The 24,492-nt window shown below is 44.6% G+C and overlaps 2 non-coding genes across 2 annotated transcripts; both read left to right on the top strand.

Moving 5' to 3' along the window:
• The first annotated feature begins 8,369 nt into the window (after window positions 1-8,369).
• On the top strand, window positions 8,370-8,476 carry LOC141699056 (small nucleolar RNA R71). The gene has a single exon (XR_012565546.1). It is a non-coding gene; the product is annotated as a small nucleolar RNA R71 (small nucleolar RNA).
• A 2,171-nt stretch (window positions 8,477-10,647) lies between these two features.
• LOC141699028 (small nucleolar RNA R71) lies at window positions 10,648-10,754 on the top strand. The gene has a single exon (XR_012565519.1). It is a non-coding gene; the product is annotated as a small nucleolar RNA R71 (small nucleolar RNA).
• Window positions 10,755-24,492: the final 13,738 nt, after the last annotated feature.

Below are 24,492 nucleotides of genomic sequence, written 5' to 3'. Positions count from 1 at the left end.
TAACTAAAGAATTCCATAGTAAATCCGTTGCGACCCCATGATCACGATTAGCCCATAATAGAACTTATCGTCATCATGGGTTCATATGAAATCATGATAAACAAACATAAGAAAATAATAACTAAACTAATTATATTAAATCAGAGTACGTCACAAGAGTAATTAAGTTCAAAGTAAAAAAACTAGCATCCAACGTTACAATGAAATAAGAATCACAAGAAAATATGCTTCCTCTTCGTTGCTGTGTGCTAAAACGGTCTTCTTCCTTATCTCCTTCGCTCCTTGCTTAATACCACGATCCAACCTCCTGAAAACGTCTCTAAATCTACTTATATAATAGTCCCATAAAACTCAGATTACATAGAAGTGGAAGCCAAACATAAGTAGAAGTCCTAAAATAATTTATCTTTTTTCCCGACCCTGCGCGGCCGCTCAGCATAGCTGAGCGGGCGCTCAGCTTTCTGCGCGGCTGCTCAGCATAGCTGAGCGGGCGCTCAAGACCCTACTGGAAAAATCCTGAGTTTGCTCCGTTTCTTCGCCGTAATCTGCCCCTTTCTTTCCTCTCGCAATGGTGAACACATGCCAAGGCTTATTCTTGATGATTACTCCTCCGAAATGCAACTAATACCCTGAAATGCATAAACACTAGAAAAATGCATCAAATACACAAAATACTTGATTTCAAGGCACCAATTTAAGCCATTTTAAGATGTTCTAAGTGGTATAAAATGCCACTTATCACACCCCCAAACTTAAATCGATGCTTGTCCTCAAGCGTCACAGACTCAAAGACAAATAAAAACATGCATGAATGTAATCTATATGAAATACAGCGATCCCCCTTACTACGAACAAACCAACCAAATTGCAACATCTTAACAAATGCAGTTAGGCGACTAAAGATCAATAAACTCATGCAAACGAACATACAACCAGAAACGTGGTGGGTGCAGATGCTTAACAGATATGCTTCGGAACTAGACCAGTTATTATGACTCAACTATCATCAAGGCAATCACATGATTATACAAAGAATAAAAATTCTAGGCACAAAGTGACATATAACACTGCAAGAATTCTGGAGCTTATTACGGAATCATGCTTTTTATTCACGACACCAATGCTTATTTGACCGTGCAATGAGTGAGGTCCACAAAAGACTTATACAATGGTATCCATGTAGCGAGCGTTAGGTTAGCGGATCCCAGACTCTAAAAGCCTTAGGTCACTAGGCACAAAGTCCCCTAAGAACTTAATAACTCGAATACCAAAGAGCCCACTCGTGATCAATTATGCATATACACAACAAAATTTTTTTTCTTTTTTTTCTTTTTTTCTCTTTTTTTCTATTTTTTTCAAAATTTCTGAGCAAGTGCGTTTCGCTCCATCTTGCTCAACCCTAGACTACTCGCATAACATGCGAGCCGGCTACTAGCCATTTGACGCCTAGCCATAACTAGCAACAAATTCCATTTTTACTCCATTTTTTTCTTTTTCATGCCTTTACCACTAAGAACCTATTATCAAATTCTAAGCATAATAAATAGATTAACCTCGAAAATAATCAGATCATAACAACAATCTAGCCCTTAAGCATTCTCTAAGACTTAGTGAAAATACAAGTGCTTCTAGCATGCATATCAACCTACACGACTCAATATCACTTTAATGCTATCACTACACTTGCATCAATATCACATATCAGTCGATAAATCATCGCAAAAGGGATCATGGTATATGCATGAGCCATATGATATGACAAACAAATAAAGCTATATATAAAAAAAACTATATGACAAAAATTATGCAACTATATGAACTAACTAACATGAATATGTAGCTATATGACACACACAAAATATTTCTTAACTACAACCCCCAAACTTAAAATCTTCATTGTCCCCAGTGAAGGTAGTAGAAAGGACCACAGGGTATACCTACTCAGAGTCATCATCATCATCACCCTCAGTGGATGGAGTATTAGGGGGCGGGTATGCAGAGTCCTCACCAAAAACTGGCCACTGAATATCAGCTCCAAGGCCCCGAAAAGCAGTCCCTAACGCAAGGGTGAGCTCCTGAGCAAACCTACTCTGTGTCTCGTAAATGGCATCCATCCGCCGTGAAAGCCTCCTATACTGGGCATCAGCCATCCCAGCACCCTCCTGAGCTCTCGAAAAACCAGCCTCATCACGCCTAGGCCTAGCCATAGTAGCACCTCATGCTGGACGCCCTCCTGGAAGATGATAACCCAGCCCATGCTCCTCGGGCTCACCACCGGTCCACTCCTGCATCCCATTCAGAGTCCCAGAATCAATCGGAGCGGCCGGCAACTGCAACTGCTCATAAGCTGGCCAGTTCACTCCCACTGCTCGGCAAAGCTTCGTGATCGTGGATGCATAAGGGATGTTCATGTGCTTAGCTCCCCTCAAAAACTTCAGAATTCCTTGGTAGATAAACTCACCAAAGTCCACATAGTACTCCTTATTAAGAATTCCCCACAACAACTGTGCTCTCTCAACTGTGACCTCGTGTGCATGCGGAGAAGGCAAAATATTAGCACAAATAAACGCATTCCATGCACGGGCATACCTGTTCATAGCGATCGCCGGGAAGTGATAATACTCATTAGTGCCGGTCTTGAAGGTCCAAACTGTGCCCGGCCTACAGAGAGTAGCACAAATCAAATCCAAGTTGAAATCCTCAGCAGTCTTCTCATTCCAGTTCTCCTCATCGGGCTTCCTCTCTCGCTGCCCAATCACACGGTGAATCGCCGCTGGGTGATAATCAACCGTCAGCCCTCGGACCACAGAAAACCCATTCTTCTCGGCCTTCGCGTTCGCATAGAACTCGTGGACCACGCTCATCGGCACTGCTTCGGGAGACTCACAAAAAGCTATCCACCCCTTCTCTGCAATCATAGGTAGCAACTCACCATCCCTCCCCGATAATAAAAACCCTCTCTCCTTCAGAATCGGCTTCCCCAAAAGCCTAGTATACTCCTCCTCCGCAGCTCTGTCATTCAACCGAGGCCTTGCAGCAGTACCCCTCGATGAATCAGCAGTAGGGACTGTGTTGCTGCTATCAATAGTTCGTGCTCTCTTGGGTGCCATTGAATCTTGAATAAAAGTGTTTAAGAACTGAGTTTTTGTGTTTGGGAGAGAGTTTGAGTGTAGAAAGTTTGTGGGGGGGGTGTGTAGGATAGGTGTATGTATATATAGGGTGTGGGTTAGGTTAAAATTAGATAAAGAGTGGGGTTGAGGGATGAAGTCATGGGGTATTAGGAAAAGAAGTTGTGGGTTTATGGGCTGTGTTTGGTTTTTTTAATTTTCTGATGTTTTTGGTTTTTTTTCTGAACTTAACAAAAAATCTGGCAGTTGACCCCTGAGCGGTCGCTCAGCAAAGCTGAGCGGGTGCTCAGCTTGCTGAGCGGTCGCTCAGCAGAGCTGAGCGGGCGCTCAGCAGAGCTGAGCGGGCACTCAGGGGGTCACTGGAAAAAAAAATTCAGTCCCGTTTTTCTGATTTTTTTATGTTTTTGGATAGGTTATTAACTTCTAAGGGTTCCTGTAACAACAAATCATGGGTTGCCTCCCACGCAGCGCTTCTTTTTCGTCATTAGCTTGACGTTGCGTACCTTTCTCAAGTAGCCAATAAAATGGCACTAACCACTTCTCGGTTTGCCATGTCCCCATAGTAGTGCTTCAAACGCTGACCATTAACCTTGAATGCTTGGTCCGGATCATTCTCAAAAATTTCCACCGCTCCATGTGGAAACACAGTTTTGACAATAAAAGGTCCAGACCACCTTGATTTCAACTTCCCAGGAAAAAGTCGGAGACGAGAGTTGAATAAGAGAACTTGTTGCCCCGGCACGAATAACTTAGGATGTAGCTTCCTATCGTGCCACCTCTTCACCTTTTCCTTGTACATTTTGTTATTCTCGTACGCTTGAAGTCGGAATTCATCAAGTTCATTAAGCTGAAGCATTCTCTTCTTACCAGCAGCATCTAAATCCAGGTTCAACTTTTTCAACGCCCAGTAGGCCTTATGCACAAGCTCCGCAGGTAAATGACATCCCTTACCGTACACCAACTGAAACAGGGACATACAAAGTGGAGTTTTGTATGCTGTTCTATAAGCCCAAACAGCTTCATCGAGCTTTAAAGACCAATCCTTCCTTGACGGACAAATAACCTTCTCTAGAATGTGCTTGATCTCTCTGTTAGATACTTCCGCTTGACCATTTGTTTGCGGATGATAGGCAGTAGCAACTCGATGATTCACATTATAACGCTGCATCATAGAAGTGAACTTACGGTTGCAAGAATGCGACCCTTCATCACTTATGATTACCCGAGGTGTTTCGAACCTTGTGAAAATCTGCTTATGAAGAAAATTCAGCACTGCCTTTGCATTATTTGTCGATAGAGCTTTGACTTCTACCCATTTTGAGACATAATCGACTGCCAGCAAGATGTACTGATTATTGCGGGACCAGACAAAAGGCCCCATGAAATTAATTGCCCAAACATCAAAGACCTCGACTTCAAGCATCACATTTAACGGCATCTCATCCTTTCTCGTCAAATTTCCCACTCTTTGGCAACGATCACACCTTAAAACAAACTGATGAGCATCCTTAAATAAAGTAGGCCAGAAAAAACCTGCTTGCAGAATACGAGCTGCCATCTTCTTACCACCATAGTGTCCACCATAAAATGTGGAGTGGCAGTCTCGTAATATCCCCTCCGTCTCACAGAATGGGATACATCTCCTGATGATCTGGTCAGCTCCCTGTCGAAACAAATATGGTTCATCCCACATATACCACTTCACCTCATGCAAAAACTTCTTTTTTTGAGCTGAGGTCAAATTAGGAGGCATTATATTGCTGACAAGATAGTTTACAATATCTGCAAACCATGGCTCTTCCTCCTGAACTGCGAACAACTGCTCATCCGGAAAAGATTCATTGATCAATGTCTTATCTTGTGAAGTAGACTCGGGATTCTCCAACCTAGAGAGATGGTCAGCTACTTGATTCTCAGTACCTTTTCGATCCTTGATCTCTAACTCAAATTCCTGAAGTAAGAGCACCCAACAAATGAGTTTCGGCTTCGAATCCTTCTTGGAAACCAAATAGCGAATGGCTGCATGATCAGTGAATACTGTCACTTTAGTCACAAGCAGATAAGATCGAAATTTCTCGAAACCAAAGACTATAGCCAAGTGCTCCTTCTTCGTAGTGGTGTAGTTCATTTGGGCCCCATTTAAGGTCTTACTCGCATAGTAGACCACATGAAAGAGATTATTCTTGCGCTGCCCCAGAACTGCACCTACCACATAATCACTCGCATCATACATCATCTCAAACGGCTCTGTCCAATCTGGTGCTGTAATAACTGGTGCAGTGATCAAACTCTTCTTGAGAGTCTCGAATGCCGCCAAACATTCATCATCAAATTTGAAAGGCACATCTTTCTCAAGCAAATTGCACAACGGCTTAGATATCTTCGAAAAGTCCTTGATGAACCGCCGATAAAAACCCGCATGACCAAGAAAACTACGGATTCCTTCACAGAAATAGGTGGTGGAAGATTTTCAATGACTCCCACCTTGGCCTTGTCCACCTCCAGACCCTTGCTAGAGACCTTATGCCCAAGAATAATGCCTTCACGCACCATAAAATGACATTTCTCCCAATTGAGTACCAAATTAGTTTCCACGCACCTTTTGAGTACGGCACGAAGATTATTCAAACATTCATCATACGAATGTCCAAAGACGGAGAAGTCGTCCATGAACACCTCGACATTATTTCCAATCATGTCAGAGAATATAGCCATCATACATCTCTGAAAAGTGGTCGGGGCGCCACATAACCCAAACGAAACTCTGCGAAAAGCAAACGTGCCAAATGGACAAGTGAAGGTACTATTTTCCTGATCGTCTGGTGCAATACAAATCTGATTATACCCTGAATAGCCATCCAGAAGACAATAATACTCATGACCAGCTAACCTGTCAAGCATCTGATCAATAAATGGAAGAGGGAAGTGATCCTTCCTCGTGGCTTTGTTCAACTTTCGATAATCCATTCATACTCTCCATCTTGTTACTGTTCGAGTGGGGATGAGCTCGTTCTTCTCATTTGCTACCACAGTAATACCTCCTTTCTTAGGCACACATTGTACGGGGCTCACCCAAGAACTGTCAGAAATAGGATAAATGATGCCTGCATCTAGCCATTTCAGAATTTCTTTCTTCACCACTTCCTTCATGATAGGATTAAGTCTGCGCTGTTGCTCAACAGTCGGCTTACTACCTTCCTCTAGCAGAATTTTATGCATACAATATGAAGGGCTGATCCCCTTAATGTCTTCTATGGTCCATCCAATAGCTGATTTGAATTCTCTTAAAATCCTTAAGAGCTTGTCTTCCTCACTACCTGAAAGGTCTGATGGAATAATAACAGGTAAAGTAGATGCATCATCTAAAAAAGCATACCTCAAGTGTTCAGGTAATGGCTTGAGCTCCAAGGTAGGTGCTTTCTCTATTGATGGTTTGAGCTTTCCTTCAGCATTCTTGAGGTCAGAAGTACCAAGAGATTCAAACGGCATGTCCAGCTTTCGCTTCCAGGGAGAAGCATTCAGATATTGTAATTGCTCGTTGCCACCTTCATCATCACTGTCAAAATCCCCCACTAAGGCCTTTTCCAATGCATCAGACATTAGCATGCGATCGAGTTCTGAAGTAACCGCAGAATCAATCACATCCACTTTTAAGCACTCCTCATCTTCTGTAGGGAATTTCATTGCCTTGAACACGTTGAAGGTCACATCCTGATCTTGTACCCGTATAGTAAGTTCACCTTTCTGCACATCTATCAAGGTACGGCCAATAGCCAAGAAAGGTCTTCCCAAGATTATGGGAATCTTCTTATCTTCCTCAAAATCCAGAATAACAAAATCTGCAGGAAAGAAGAGCTTATCCACCTTGACTAGCACATCCTCCACTATGCCCCTTGGGTAAGTAATAGAACGATCAGCCAATTGTAGAGACATGTAGGTGGCTTTTGGATTAGGCAAATCCAACTTTTTAAAGATCGACAACAGCATCAGATTGATGCTTGCTCCCAAATCACAAAGGCACTTGTCAAAAGTCAACTTGCCAATGGTACAAGGAATGGTGAAGCTACCTGGATCTTTAAGCTGTGGAGGTAACTTTTGCTGCAGAACAGCGCTGCATTCTTCCGTTAGAGCAACGGTCTCAAGGTCATCCAGTTTCACCTTCCTTGAAAGAATACTCTTCATAAACTTCGCATAACTAGGCATTTGTTCCAGAGCCTCAGCGAAAGGTATATTGATGTGAAGTTTCTTGAACACCTTCAGAAACTTACCAAACTGTTTATCCAGCTTTTGTTGCTGCAATCTCTTAGGGAAAGGTGGTGGAGGATAGAGTTGTTTCCCCCCTGTATTACCCTCAGGCAGAGTGTGTTCAACAGTAGTCTTCCTTGGTTCCGCCGCTTTCTCCTTTTGCTTAGCTTCTTCATCTCTAACTTCAGCTTCTTCTTCTTTTGCCTTTTCAGCATCAGCAACTTTCCCAGACCTTAAAGTAATAGCCTTGACTTGCTCTTTAGCTTCCTTTCTTCCTGGTACTTTCGTGTCACTGGGAAGTGTGCCAGGTTGACGATTTAGCACTGCATTGGCTATTTGACCGATTTGATTTTCCAAGGTCTTGATAGCAACCGCCTGACTCTTGCATAACAACTTAAGTTCATCAAAATCAGCACTAGTAGGTGCAGCTGCACTTCCCTGTTGAGGATATGATTGCCTTTGAGCATACTGCTGTGGTTGTTGGAATCCAGGTGGATTAAACTGTTTTCTCACACCTTGCTGATATGGTGGCTGAATAGCATTTTGATTATTACCCCAGCTGAAATTTGGATGATTTCCGTTGTTAGGATGATAAGTAGCTGGCACAGGCTGCTGTTGTCGCTGATAATTATTCACATACTGAACAGATTCGTTGACAAAGAACACTAATCCGTAGTATAAGAACCTGCACAAAGCTCACAAACCATAGCTATTTAATTAACTCCATATGTAGCTAGAGAATCAACCTTCATCGACAACGCCTGGAGCTGCGCTGCAATAGCGGTGGCTGCATCGACTTCCTGAATACCTGCTACCTTCCCAGGCATCATCCTCTGAGTTGGGTTTTGATGCTCATTTACAGCCATAGTCTTGATAAGATTATAAGCTTCAGTATAGCTTTTGGCCCATAAGGCGCCTCCAGCTGCTGCATCAAGCATGGGCCGAGATTGGGCCCCCAAACCATTATAGAAACCAGTGATCACCATCCAATCGGGCATTCCATGATGTGGACACTTTCTCAACATTTTCTTGTAGCGTTCCCAAGCTTCGCACATAGATTCTGTAGGTTGCTGCACAAACTGAGTAAGAGCACTCCTCATAGCAGCAGTCTTTGCCATCGGATAAAACTTCACCAGAAACTTTTACGCAAGATCTTGCCAAGTAGTGATGGACCCAGTTGGTTCAAAATGTAACCAGTCCTTAGCTTTGTCCCTCAGTGAGAATGGGAAAAGTCTCAGCTTGATAGCCTCATCAGTCACACCATTATACTTGAAAGTGCTGCAGATCTCGACAAAATTCCTTATGTGCATGTTGGGGTCTTCAGTCGCAGCTCCTCCAAAAGAAACAGAATTCTGCACCATCTGAATAGTGCCCGACTTGATTTCAAAGGTGTTAGCTTGAATAGCCGGATGAAGAATGCTTGACTGGATGTCATCAATTTTAGGCCGAGAAAAGTCCATAAGAGGTGGATCAGCCTGAACTATACGATCACCCATGATTACTGGTTCTTTCTGCTCAGTTCCTGAATCCGAATCTTCAAAATCTATCTTCTCCGGAATATCAAGAACTTCGTCTGTCTCCTCAGCTATATCTAAAGTCCTCTTGCGAGTACAAGAACGAGTTTGCATAAACGCTCGCTAAAGTACCTGAAACACAACCAAAAACAATAAGTAAAAACTACGTCCTAATCACTGAGTCCTAATGACCAATGATGGTAAGTACATAAACTAAACAAATACGCCGAGTCCCCGGCAGCGGCGCTAAAAACTTGTTAAGGCGGAAATACGCGCTAAAATACACGCAAGTATACGCGTTCGCAAGTAATATAGAATACTTTCTAGTTCGTTTCCACAGAGACTCAGACTAATTATTGTTTAATTAAACTCACACACCAACGTATGATTACTTCTCAATGTTAAGACACTAACACTTAGAATTCTTGACTAAATACTAACTACAATTAATTACTTAGTTTATCACTTAAATAACACTTCAATTAACAATATTAAAACACTCATGAGATCATAACTTCATTAATACTTCCTTCAATAGTTATTGTTATTACCTTTAGCATGTGACAGTGATGATATTAATCGAATAACATGAAACTGATAAAAGCCAACTTTCATTGTACTCATACCAATCTACCAAGCATCCACAATTAAGATAGAAGTTGAATAGGCATCAATTATGTTGAGTTCCTATATGTCTACAGAAATTGACAACACAACGAATTAAGCACAAGTTATTCCTTTTGATTACACAGGGTGAATAAAACTGTTAGAGTTACCCACTAATTATGCACATCATACATGAACCTATGCTAGCATGGCAAGTTCTAAATCTCAAGATCCACCGTCGCTTCACAAGAGATTAACACCCTATCTTATATGTTCGCGACGCACATAAGACGAATACGCACAACCAATACTAGATATCATACAATCATCACACACTAAAGTATTAAACAATTAACTAAAGAATTCCATAGTAAATCCGTTGCGACCCCATGATCACGATTAGCCCATAATAGCACTTATCGTCATCATGGGTTCATATGAAATCATGATAAACAAACACAAGAAAATAATAACTAAACTAATTATATTAAATCAGAGTACGTCACAAGAGTAATTAAGTTCAAAGTAAGAAAACTAGCATCCAACATTACAACGAAATAAGAATCACAAGAAAATATGATTCCTCTTCGTTGTTGTGTGCTAAAACGGTCTTCTTCCTTATCTCCTTCACTCCTTGCTTAATACCACGATCCAACCTCCTGAAAACGTCTCTAAATCTACTTATATAATAGTCCCATAAAACTCAGATTACATAGAAGTGGAAGCCAAACAGAAGTAGAAGTCCTAAAATAATTTATCTTTTTTCCCGACCCTGCGCGGCCGCTCAGCATAGCTGAGCGGGCGCTCAGCTTGCTACGCGGCCGCTCAGCATAGCTGAGCGGGCGCTGAGGACCCTACTAGAAAAATCCTGAGTTTGCTCCGTTTCTTCACCGTAATCTGCCCCTTTCTTTCCTCTCGCAATGGTGAACACATGCCAAGGCTTATTCTTGATGATTACTCCTCCGAAATGCAACTAATACCCTGAAATGCATAAACACTAGAAAAACGCATCAAATACACAAAATACTTGATTTCAAGGCACCAATTTAAGCCATTTTAAGATGTTCTAAGTGGTATAAAATGCCACTTATCACATAGGTCTAGACTGTTCGCCTAAACCATTATAGAAACAATTTATAATCATCCAATCAGGCATGCCATGGTGTGAGAAATTCCTTAGCATCTCCTTGTAGCGATCTCGAGCCTCACACAAAGATTCTTTAGATTGCTGTGTGAACTGAGTAAGAGCATTCCTGATTGCAGCCGTCTTTGCCATAGGGAAGAATTTAGTGAGAAACTTTTGAGCAAGATCCTCCCATATAGTAATAGAGCCTGCTGGTAGAGAATGTTACCAACACTTAGCCTTACCCCTCAAAGAAAATGGGAAAAGTCTCAGCTTGATAGCATCTTCAGTCACCCCATTGAACTTAAAAGTGTCGCAGATCTCGATGAAATCCCTGATGTGCATGTTGGGATATTCTATAGGAGAACCCCCAAACTGAACTGAATTATGTATCATCTGAATCGTGCTTGACTTGATCCCAAAGGTGTTAGCCGAGATGGATGGCCTGATAATGCTTGACTGAATATCATTGATCTTAGGCTGAGAATAGTCCATCAACGCCTTTGGATTTTCTGCTTGATCTGCCATCACTACTATAGATGGTTCCCCAACTTTCTCTTCTTCCTCTAGTTTCTCTTCGTCCTCAAAAACTTGCTGATGAACCACAACTTCTTCCTCCACTTGATCCAGAGTTCTCTTACGAGACCGCGAACGAGTATGCATACACGCTCGCTAGAGTACCTGAAACACGCAAAGAAAACAATTAAGTAACAATGTTCGAGTCAATAAAATTTAACGATCATGATGACAAACACATAAACTAAAAATTAACACCGAGTCCCCAGTAGCGGTGCCAGAAACTTGTTAGGGCTAGAACACGCGCTAAAATTCACGCAAGTATACGCGTTCTCAAGTAATATAGAATTCTTTTTAGTTCATTCCCACAGAGACTGGTTTAGGTTAACTTTATGGTTTATGTATTTATGCAACAATGATATGGCTATTATTCAACGCTAAGATGAATAACAAGTTGGGTTGATTATAACTAAGATACTACTTAACATGTAAGAAAATAAGAGATTAAAGGGTTGAATATTATATGAGACAAACATGGGATTCCATTTGACGCCATCCAAACCCGGGGTCTAGATTTGGGGGTCACTATATGATAAACAAACTAAAATAAAAAACAGTGGAATATTATAATGGATATAACCCCTTGCATGCAACTGGATTGATCACAGGTTATAGTATGGAACAGGCACTAATAAAAACCCAGTGTTATTACAAACCATAAGTCTAATTAGTTTTAAAAATTATTCAAATTTATTACAAACCTCGAGACTATTCAACATCCCAATAGTCTACCTGCAAAACACCACACTATCTACAAGCACTCGATTGCTGGTCAAACCTTGAACTCAGGCCTGCTCTGGCCTAGCTAAAAGAATCAGAATAATAAACAAGTATGAGCGAAAGAAATGCTCAGCAAGCAGTATATAGCTTATGATTTAAAACAATAACAACAGTATATCTGATGAACAAAACCAAACAACAACACCTGAACAGTATCAAAAACTGATATAAATTTTGATAATAAACAACATTTTTATATATCTTTTTATTTTGGATTAGAATCCTCGAATGACAGTGTGTTGCCGCCGGTGATCAGCCACGGAGCAACACCGGTATGCCGAAGCATATCCAACTAAACAAAGGGGTACCCAAGGCACATATCGGCCTAGCAAGGTATTATATCATGTATAATACATAGCTCACACTGGACCGCCGCCACGGCCTCTTACGCAACCATCCAATCCATAAAAACAATTTTTAATCAAAGGAGTCAAACCAAATGACATCCTCAACAACATAACTCTCCATTTCTCATGGTCCAGAGTTATCTCAACAACCGATGGCGAAAGAACTAGAATAATTAGTTATTCGCTAATCTCAATTCAAAGTTTAATTGTATAGAGTAATTTATAGCGAAATGTAAAATGTTAACTATTCTGAACTTAGAATAGTATAGAAACTGATATAATAGAATTTAGAGTCAATATCATTTGAATGATAAATGAAGATGTAGGTACTTGTATAACAAGATTCATAATAAACATCACTTGAATAATAAGTGAAGATATGGATACTTGCTTGGTATGCTTAAAACCTATGCACTACAACCCTGGCTTACAACTGTTGGCTACTAACTCCGTCTAAATCTTGACTGCACTCCTTGCTACTCGATTCTATAAACAAAATGACTATCTTAATTGACAGAACCAAACTCAATTGACGTAACTATACATCTTGACATCTACCCGATCGTTTATAACTAATCATGGCATTTTAATACTATAAACAAATAGCATGCATATCATGTAACACATAATCATGTCATTTATATATCACGTAATCACATATTTCATGTAACACATAAGTCAGGTTGTCAAAACATAGGTTTCAATACGTTCAGAATTAAAATCAGGTCAATATTAGCGTTATCAGATACTGACTCAAAAGGATTAAAAAAATCAAATGACATTGCAATACGAAAGAAATTATGACTTAAAAGTATTTTTATTGAAAGCGTAGTGTTTTTCTGAGTCTGTACGCGTTTGTTTCGTATTAAACGGACGAACGGTATAACTCTTATGAATAAAATAAGAAATAAATGGAAATAAATCAAATAATAATAATATTAATTGATTTTTAAATATCAAAATATAATTTTTTAAAGCTTAAAGAAATTTTTTAAGAATTATTAGAATTAATTATAAATAATTTACATTTATTTAACTATTTATAAATAAAATTAATTGATTAAATAAATTAATCAATTAATTAAATCCATAAATAATTAACTAAATTTATAAATTTAAAATAATTAAGGAAATAATTTTTAAAATTTAAGATAATAAATAAATGATTTTTAAAAGTAAAATAAATGATTTTTAGAATTTTTGAAAATGATTTTGAAAAAAAATAAAAAGGAAAATTATACAAACAGGTTTTAAGGTTGAGTTTTGGGGAATAAAAGATCAAAAGCGGGTCGGGTACAAAAACTAAACGGGTCAAAGATGAACAAACCGGGTCGGTTTCGAAGACCACCGGTTTCCGGAAAAACTCCAAATTCTGGCGGCTCCTCGCCGAACTCAGGTGAGTTCCCAAGCCCCCTCAAAACGCATCCGTTCTCCCCGGTTTTTAAATCGAAATCCATCCCTGAAGACCCAGAAACCCAGAACACACGGCAACAACATCAACCGCTGCTGCAACTCCGACCTCCGGCCAAAAGCCATTAAAGCCGGTGGGACCTTAAGGTTTTCCGGCGAAAGAGAAAAAAAATGTTCTTGATGATTACTCAACTAAAAATCACGTTTTACATACCAAAATGAAGCTCAAATCAATTGCAAACTATTCTGTTATGCCCGCTTTCGGCCATGGGCCCTAAACAGGTCCCTGTGGGTGCACTAAATTGCTGGACTCTCGTGTGTGGGCTAGAACCATGGATTTATATGACTTGGGCCAGCACATGCGGGCTGGGCTCGTAACATGCGAGCTGGGCTCATAACATGAGAGCTGGGCTCAAACATGCGAGCTGGGCTCGTAACATGCGAGCAGGGTTCACATGCGAGCTGGGCTCATGACATGAGAGCTGGGCTCAAACATGCGAGCTGGGCTCAAGTGAGGACATGCGAGCTGGGCTCACACATGTAAGGTGAGCTCACATTTGTCATTTGGGCTCTCATATACGAGCTGAGCTCGGTTGTGCCCACGCGAGATGGGCTCAGGTGCCTTCATACGAGGTGGGCTTAGCTGCCCACACGCGGGCTGAGCTCATGAGCCCACATCTTATAGAAACAGAGGTAACATTATATTTATTATTTGAAGGCGGTGCGGGCCGAGGTGACCAGGCCGGGCCGCATCGAAAGACTTTGTGTGCAACATGGAAAGTGACTTATAGATGACTGAGTTGCTCGTAGATTTCGGGGTCAACACGGGTTATTCCTACAATTACGGGAAGAAATGCGGAGATGCCGCGAAATTGTAGGAAGCATGTGCAGCCGGTCGAGATTTACGTGACTAATTGGCTGAAGGCCTGACTTTATCGTGGGCTTGGGCTGCACGGGCTGAAGAGTCCTAACCCTAGCCTACGTGACTTGTTCCCCAAGAACTACGTGAGGCTTGATCCCTATAAATAGGGTACGTAGGCACTTGTATGGGACATGGGTCGACACTTGACAGAGAATAACAAACCCTATTCTTTCTTAAGGAGTCCACATACAAGCTCAGCCACCACCAAACAACCTTCCTCCGCCCTCAAACACCATCCTTGATCTTTGTTCCGCCCATTAACCTCCACAACATTGTTATACGAAATTCTCCCTATAACATTTGGCGCTAGAAGGAGGGGTAGTTCATCTTAGGGAGAAAGATGACCAAAGAAAGCAAGCAAGCGACGACACCAGGGAGCGGAGGCAAGAAGGACCCTACTTTCGAACACACGCCCCCAGAGAATCAGGCGCCACATCCACCAATTGCAACCGTGGACGGGCAGGTTGTGATGATGTATCTCGAAGGGCTGGCCGATCAGATGAATCAGATCAACACCCGAATGTTAAGCTCGGTCCGGAATGCCAAGCGTAAGGCGCGCCGCCTCAAGGTCTCACAGCGTAGCTGGAAGGGCAAAGGCCCTCAGAAGAAGCTGATCCACGATTTTGATGACGTGGCAACCGAGACCAAACAGAAGAAAGAAACATCACGCGAAACGGAAGATATACCCCGAGGCCATGATGAGCGGGGCAGCCAGATCTCTACGAGATCGGGGCCGAAGCCAGCTTCATCTGAGGCAAGGTCAACTAGCGTGCTAGACCGAGTGGGTAGAAAACTAAGCGAGCATGACCTCAGGCTCAAATTGGAGAATTGTAAGAAGGAGAGAGAAGAGAAAGAGCCCGTGGATAAAATAGGCTTGAAAAGGGAACGGGCAACGACCCCTCCGGAAAGACGTCAACACACCTCACCCAGGAGGGAGGAGCGACATAGATGCAGAGACAATCGTGAAGAGGAGTCGCAGGACCGAGCTGGAGGAGGGGGACGCCGCAAACGACCTCAGGGCTCACACCATTCGAGTAATGCGGGTGGTGACAGAGAAGGAGAAGTTGTTAGAGTAAGGGACCTGAGAAGGATCTTAGATGAGATGGAGCAAGAGAAGAGAGGGCCCCCTGCCTCGGCTGCCCCCTCTCCGTTTACGGCTGCTATCCGATCATCCCCCCTACCTCGGGTGTTTAGGCACAACCCCGACCTTCTATTCAACGGCGAAGCCGACCCGGCGGAGTACCTTATTCAATTTAACACTGAGATGGAAGTCTATCAGGTGCCGGAGATGACCCGTTGCAGACTCTTCGCGGCATCACTCAGAGGTAGTGCCCAACAATGGTTCTCCAAGTTGGGACCGGCTAGCATAAGAACGTGGAGGCAATTGGAGGACTTGTTCGTCAGACAATTTCAGTCGACCCTCCACTATTCGCCTCCTGTGGCCACGTTAGCCAACATCAAGCAAAGGGAGGGGGAGCCCTTGGCAGAATATTTTCATCAGTTCAACGCCGAGGTCCCCAAGGTGAGAGGAGCCAGTGAGGAGACCATCAAAAATTTCTTGATAGCAGGGCTGAAAGAAGGATCGAAATTTTAGAAGAGCCTCCAAGCGAGTGAGCCGAGGACCTTGGCCGAGTTCTATGAGCAAGCCGAACCCTTCAAGAGGGTAGAGAAATCGATGAGAGAGCTGAAAATCAGCGAAAGCTATCGAGACAAGAGGGACCGATCCTCAAGCCCTGACGAAAGGAGGAAGACGTATCGGCGTAGTTCGAGCCCGAAAAAGTCTGCCCATGGCAAAGAGACCACTAAAGATTCGGGAAGGCCTTATACAAGCAAATGGCAGACACACACCCCTCTGGTAGCCTCTATCAACCACATATATGCTACATATGTGGGGAAGGGGGTATTCAGGAAGGCAACTCCTCTCACAGACTACAATAAAAGAGACACTTCGAAGTATTGTGCATACCATGAGGCCACCGGACACGATACAGCTGATTGTAGACAACTAAAGGATGAGATTGAGACTTTGATTAGACAAGGGAAGCTTACGGAGTGGGTTGTCAAGGAGGTTCGAAGACACAGGACGGATTATCATACCGTCCCTCCTCCACCCCCAGAAGATAAAGAAAGGGTCCCTCGGGCTGGTAGTATTCATATTATTCTAGGCGGGTCTCACATTGGTGGAGACAGCCGGAAGGCGATGGACAGATATGCCCGGGAAGCAAAGGACAAGCCGCTCACCAATGACAATCAACTAAGCCAAAGGCCCCCGGAGCTCTTTGAAAGGGAGGTCGATGATATCGTGTTTAAAGAGAATGATGCAAAATGGGTGCATTACCCTCATACCGATGCCCTAGTCATAAAAATGAAGATTGGGACGGTGAATGTTCACCGAGCAATGGTGGACACCGGGAGCTCGGCTGATGTTTTAACTTATGATGCCTACAAAAAACTGGGATTATTGGATAGAGAATTAACCTCAACAGGTGGGCACCTGTACGGGTTCACGGGAGACTCGATCGGAGTGAAAGGGACAATTCGGCTCCCGGTGACCATAGGAGAGGAGCCTCATGTGGCCACCCAGATCGCTATGTTTACAGTTGTAGACCAGCCTTGTGCCTACAATGTTATAGTGGGCAGACCCCTTATGAGGGCGATGAGGATGGTGACCTCGATCCATCAAATGACGATAAAATTCCCAACCCCCACGGGGGTAGGCATCTTGAAGAGCTGTCAATACGAATCCAGGGTCTGCTACAACCAGGCACTCAAAGCGGCCGAGTCAAGAAATGCCTCAAGGGAGATAGTTGAAGTAGGTGAGTGCGACGTCCCCATGGAAGAGGCAGAGGGCAGGAAAAGAATACGTTCTAAGGGCCACGAGACTTGTAATTTGATTTCAATTGAGGAGTTGCCCGAGAACTACTTCGAGCACACGGTAATTCATGTGGAACCACGCCCAGGGGCCTTACTAATGGAAGCATCTCAGCCCATCATGTTGATACAAGAGGGGATTGTAGAGGAAGCAAGTGATGAAGAAGAGAGCCCAGAACAAATCGCTGCAAGACTTAGGAGAGGGAAGTGGGCACACAAAGAAACAACAATCACTATGGACCCACCCGACGGAATCACTCGAACTGTAACTACAACCTCTGAACGCTTGATAAACCCGACCCAAGCTCACCAGACCGAGCTCAAGGATGCGGAAGGTTTGGCAATCACGGAAATGGAAAAAACTAGCGAGGCTCGAGCAGATTTAGACCCGAGAATGCCCCCAATGGTCGAGAGGGCCGGGGCCGCAGAGGACACAATCCCGATCTTGGTAGACCCAAATGATCCCTCCAAGGTACTCAGAATAGGCTCTAACCTAAGTCCTGACTTGAGAGAGGATCTAGCCCACTTCCTAAGGGAGAATTTGGATGTCTTTGCATGGTCACACTCCGATATGATAGGGATTGACCCAAATGTCATGTGCCACCGGCTCAACTTGGACCCGAAAAAGAAGGGGGTTAGGCAAAAGAGAAGGCCGATTAGTGGAGAGAGGGCAGAGGCCCTCAGAGAAGAAGTGGATAGATTAATGGAGGCAGGACTTGTGAGAGAAGCCTTCTACCCCGTGTGGCTGGCCAACCCCGTGCTTGTCAAGAAGCCCAATGGCAAGTGGAGGACATGTGTAGACTTCACCGACCTGAACAAAGCTTCCCCGAAGGACAGCTTTCCTCTACCCCGAATCGACCAGCTGGTTGATTCCACGGCTGGGCACGCGCTGCTTAGTTTTATGGATGCTTATTCGGGATATAACCAAATCCCCATGTATGGGCCAGATCAGGAGCACACCTCCTTTATTACTGATCGGGGCCTTTACTGTTACATCGGGATGCCCTTCGGGCTCCTTAATGCGGGGGCAACCTATCAGAGGCTGGTGAATAAGATGTTCAAACATCAATCGGGGAAGACTATGGAGGCCTATGTAGACGACATGCTGGTGAAATCGAAAGAAGCGAGGGATCATGTCCGCCACCTGGCAGAAATGTTCCAGATCCTAAGGGAGTACAGAATGAAGCTCAACCCCTAGAAATGTGTGTTTGGGGTTGAATTGGGGAAGTTTTTGGGATTTATTGTCAACCATAGAGGCATTGAGGCCAACCCAGCCAAGATACAAGCCCTACTCGAGATGAGATCCCCTCGACGGGTAAAGGATGTTCAAAGCTTAACGGGACGAGTGGCTGCCTTAAACCGCTTCGTCTCAAAATCCTCCGATAAATGCCAAGAGTTCTTCAAAGCAATCAAAGGAGTGGGGAGGAACTTTAAGTGGACCGAAGAATGTGAGGAAGCCTTTCAGAACATAAAGAAGCATCTCAGTAGCCCTCCAATGTTGTCCAACCCAAAGGTAGGAGAAACTTTGATCCTATACTTGGCCGTCTCCGACTTTGCAATAAGTGCAGTATTAGTCCGAGAGGAGGATGGTGTCCAGCTCCCGGTATATTATGTGAGTAAAAGGCTAGCCGATGCCGAGACTCGATACACAAGCCTCGAAAAGCTAGCGTATGCTCTGATTCTGGCCTCCCGAAAACTCAGGCCCTATTTTCAGGCACATAAGATAGAAGTGCGAACCTCCTACCCCCTCAGACAAGTGATGCATAGACCAGAGTCTTCTGGTCGAATGTTGAAGTGGACGGTTGAGCTCGGCCAATTCGAGGTGGATTATAAGCCAAGGACTGCGATCAAAGGCCAAGCCCTTGCCGATTTTGTGCTAGAATTTCCCCCACATCAAGAAGTGGAGCCGAGAGCCCTTGTTGTTATACCTAGCACAGAAGAAGTTGGACTGGAGAGACAAAATAGTGCCCCATGGTGGAGCCTATATGTGGATGGTGCCTCTAACGGTGATGGAGCAGGAGCTGGAATCGAGCTAATCAGCCCAGAGGCTCACAAGATCAGACGTGCGACCCATCTGGCATTTCATGCAACCAACAATGATGCTGAGTATGAGGCCCTGATCAACGGTCTCAAGCTAGCTTTAGAAATGAAGGTCGAGAATTTGAATGTGTTTAGTGACTCCGTGATTGTGGTCTATCAGATAAATGGGGGGTATCAAGCTAAGGGGCCGAGAACAGAGCTTTACCTGAAGTGCGCACAGAGGATAATCGCAAGATTCAACGAGGTGAGGCTGGAACTAATCCCGCGTGGGCAGAATGAAGGCGCGGACGAGCTAGCTAAGCTCGGCTCACGCCGCGAGAGCACTTTGCTAGGGACCGTGCCCCTTGATATACAGAGGCAACCTAGTGTGCCCGAGCACGAGGTGGGCAGCCTCAGTAATGAGCTCGGCCCCACGTGGATGACATCTATTCTAACATACATAAGAGAAGGTTCACTTCCGGACGAAAAGAACGAGGCAAGGAGGATAAAATATAAAGCAGCCCGCTATATGATATACGACGAGATTCTATACAGAAGAGGGTTCACTGTTCCTCTTCTCAAATGCATACATGGGGAGGAATGCAACTACATCCTAAGGGAAGTACACGAGGGCATTTGTGGCAATCACTCGGGGGGTAGCTCTCTAGCTCAGAAAATCCTCCGTCAAGGCTACTACTGGCCAACGCTGAAAAAAGACGCCTTTAAATACTCCCGAGCTTGTGATAAGTGTCAGCGGTATGCCAATTATTACAACAACCCCGTGGCCTCTCTCACATCCCTCATGAGCCCCTGGCCCTTCTCCATGTGGGGAATTGATCTGATTGGGGAACTCCCGAAGGCCAGGGGAGGCGTCAAGTATGCGGTAGTTGCGGTAGACTATTTCACTAAGTGGGCAGAGGCCGAGCCCCTAGCCACTATCACAGCGAGAAAGCTCAGGGAGTTTGTATACAGGGCTATTGTATGTCGCTATGGCATCCCTTACAAGCTGATATCTGACAATGGGAAACAATTTGATAGCAAGGAGATGCGAGAGTTTTGTGAGCAGCCGGGGATTCAGAAGAGCTTTAGCGCAGTCTGCCACCCCCAGAGTAACGGGCAGACAGAGGCTGTTAATAAAATCATTAAGCATACCTTAAAGGCAAAGCTTGAAGAGAAGAAAGGAGCATGGCCAGAAGAACTCGCCCAGGTCCTATGGTCTTACAACACTACACCCCGAACCACAACTGGAGAGACCCCTTTCTCTCTGGTGTATGGGTGTGAAGCTATGGTGCCCGTTGAAGTGGAAGCAGGATCTTTTCGAAGGGACAACTATGACTCAGAGGCAAACGAGGTCAATCATCGGCTCTATTTGGATATGATCGAAGAAACTCGAGAAGAGGCTCAGATCAGGATTGCGGCATATCAGCAGAGGACAGCTAGGCATTACAACAGTAAGGTTCGAGCCCGAACTTTCAAGGTGGGAGATTTGGTTCTATGCCGGGTCATACCAAATACCAAGGTGGTGAGTCACGGAGTCTTGGGAGCGAATTGGGAAGGCCCTTACAAGATAAAATCGGTGCTCTGGGAGGGAACCTACCACCTCAATGATATGCAAGACAAGTTGATCCCAAGAGCCTGGAACGCGGAACACCTTCGCAAGTATTATCAGTAATATTATTCTTTTCAGACTTAGTATTATCTTCAAATATTCCTAAGTCTCGGGGGTTAGTGCCATATAGGTGCCTCCCTGAGACCACAAGCATGTATTCCTTTCACTTCCCATTATCTATGAATAAATGATTGATCTCTATTTGTGCACTTGATATTTTAACTTCTGTTAATAGATTAAATACCCAGCAGGGGACCCCATCCTTGGGAACCCATGGGAGGATAGAACAGTTGTTTTATTAACATGTTAAATCAAGCTGGGCCCCGACCCGCTTGATGCCAAGAACATGAAACGAGCCGGGCCACGACCCGCTTAGACAAATACGAACACATAGTAGATAAAAGATGTGGATAGAGATATAGGCCCGCGATGCGAGCTCATACCCTGGCCCTCAAAACCATAAATGCGACCCAGGGGGCCCAGCCCTCCATCAAACATACTCAAAGTCGCATGATGTGAGGAGAAGACACATGCGAGCTCCTAGTGCGAGCACACCTACAACACCTGCGAGTTGATGCAGGCTTGTTCCACTTGGCATTCTCTTTCAATGGTTGTTTGATTGAACAAATGACACGAGCTGAATAAATTGGGCTCGCAGTGAAGGGGTAACGCTCGCCATAAGCGGCCAGAGTTATGATTACTTTTGGTCAGTAGAAGCATGGTAAGAAAACAAAAAAAAAAACCAGCTAGCACCGTAAAGACATACGCGGGCATAAAAAACTTAGACATTTTATACAAACAAAAGTTAAATAAGTTATGCCCCGAGGCAGAATATTTCAAATACAAGCGCGAGGCGAGAGGGGTGCCCGCTTACCCAGTCAAAAGTCTAGTTCTAATCAAAATTACATTAAGGGTTATCAGCCTCTGCTCCCTCACGATTTTCACCAGCGACCTGGGCCTTCTCGACCGCGAGCTGAGCCTCCTCAGCAATTTGGGCATCCCTCTCCATCTCCAGCTTCAACTTGTCAGCATGCCTCGCTGTGCTCGCACCCAGAGCCGCCCAATCGAAGTCAGAAACCTTCTTCATATAGACTTTCATAAAATTCCTGACCCCCAGGTTCCTAGCATCAGCGAGGGCGGCCTCACGGCCCTCGGTCAGGGCAGAGACTGATCCCTCCAGCTCGAGCACCCTCTCCTCGAGGGCATCATTCTTCTTCTTACATGCCTCAGCAGCCAGGTCATGAGCCTCCTTCTGCTCCCTTAGGGCCTTGTCGTGAGCAGCGTTCAGGTTAACTATCTTCTGATTATAGTTGTTCACCAGCGTAACTTTCTCTTGCCCGTGCTCAGCGACCTTACTCTGAAGGGACTTGACTTTAGCCTCGAGCTTTGTGTTGGTCTGGCTGAGGGCTCGCATCTCTCGAGCCTTAGATAACTGACGATAGTATACTTCGGCCGCGGCTCGGGAGAGTGCATCCTGGTTAACCTCGAGAGCAGAAGAAGACCAATCCTTTAAATCCTGCTCGCTGATGTGACCTTGAGCGAGCCGGCCGAATGTGGTCGCAACCATATTGGCAGAAGAAGAAGAGGGAAGAGGAGCATCAGAGGGAGCAGCTTTCTTTGGCTCAGGCTCGCCAGTTTTTCCTTCTTTACCTCTATGCCTCTTTAGTCGAGGAGAGGGCCCTGAATCCTTGAGATGCTCGGAGAGAGTAGTCATGCGGGCCGGAGGATTGGCCTGAGAGCGAGCCCTTGTGCTCGCAGCTACGGGCTGAACTGGGCCCGAGGCCGCAGCCTGCTCATCCTCTTCCATGAAGGGGATAGGGGAGATGGCCATTTCTGAAAAAGAAAACAACAAAGCAATAGATTAGTCACAGCAAGATGCAAAGGAAAGAAGTAATGCGAGCAGGTGAAAAATACGGAGAATTAAAGTGCGATGTGAAGCGAGATGCATGCAGGAAAAGTGAGCACGCGAGCACACGAGCTCGCGCATGCGAGCAGCCAGGCCCGGACGTGCGGGCCCGATATTCTTACCCTTTCTGGATCTCTTCCTAGATTTCTTCTGAGGAGTCAGCCTCACTCCTTCCTTCAAAAACCCACATGCGACCAGATTGGAGGTCGTTATGAGTTTTCGGATGTCCCGGTCCGCCTTAGAAAGGTTTAGAAGACTGTCCGCGTTTATCTTTTCCTGTCCCACAAGGACAGTGCGAGGCGGGGTGGCTGGAGATAAAAGAAATTCTTGTTAAAAGGAAAGAGCTATGGTAGAAGAGACGAGATCGGGCAGGAAAAAACTTACATGGATTATAATAAAAATGAGTCTGGACTCGAGGCACCTCGTAGATATAGAAGTAAGGGCTCTTCCACTTCCCTGAGTTGCTCGGCCCGTTGTGGATGAGGTTCTTCTTGTTGAAGCACGGCCAGACAGAGAAGTAGAAATACCCAAAGTCGTTAGGAGAATGCTTCAAATGGAGGAAGTAACCCAGCTGCCTCGCGGTTAGAGAAGGGTACCCGCATTTGTGGTACATGATGTACAATGCGAGGGCGGCCCGGTATCCGTTTGGATTGATCTGAAGGGGTGCGAGCTGGAAGTACTCGCAAACATCTTTGATGAAGGGATGAAGAGGAGAGGAGATTCCCAGCCTTAATAGGAAAGTGGACAAGACCATGCGAGGCACCCTGCCTCCATTCTCCAAGTGATTGAATCTATAGCATCTCATATGAGGTAGAGGCAAGACAATATGGCCCTCGAGCTGAAACTGCTCAATGTGCTCGGCCAGATGTTTCTGAGTCAGCGAGGTAGGTAGGTCGCGGCAAGCGAGCACCTTAACCTTCTCGTTTGCAGTTGAGCTCTCCTCCCCATCAGGAATGATCTGCCTTTTGAAAACAATCTTACCCTCGAGCTCGGGCTGGGTAGGAGGCACATAAGGCTCAGGAGAGGCCGCGGGGGCATAATTATAGTTACAAATCTTGTACTGACTTGTAACATCTGCCACCTCCTCGCTCTAAGGAGAGTCATAGGACCAATGCGAGCCGTCCTCTTCACCCTCGAGTCCCAGGATGGGATATTCAGCAGCTACGGGCTCTTTTCCTTTCTTCCTGGTGTCATAGTATGCACTCCCCAGGTCGCTATCAGTTGATTCTGAGTCAAGGTAAATGGGGTCGAGGTGATTAGCTGCTGCTTGCCTCAGACGGGCTGCCCTCTCTTCAGCCATTTCTCTTAAAATCTCCTCGGCTCGGTCTTTATCCAAGGGAGCAGGCTCGCGGTTTAGCAGCTCTTCTACCCCAAGGGAGGCTGGAATATGAGAGAGGTCCACGGGCCTATTTCTCCAATCATATATATTCTTCTCC

This window comes from Apium graveolens, chromosome 11, assembly GCF_009905375.1.
Source record: "Apium graveolens cultivar Ventura chromosome 11, ASM990537v1, whole genome shotgun sequence".
NCBI lineage: Eukaryota > Viridiplantae > Streptophyta > Magnoliopsida > Apiales > Apiaceae > Apium > Apium graveolens.
Note: the sequence above shows the minus strand (reverse complement) of the source record. Positions and strands in the feature narration are given on the sequence as shown.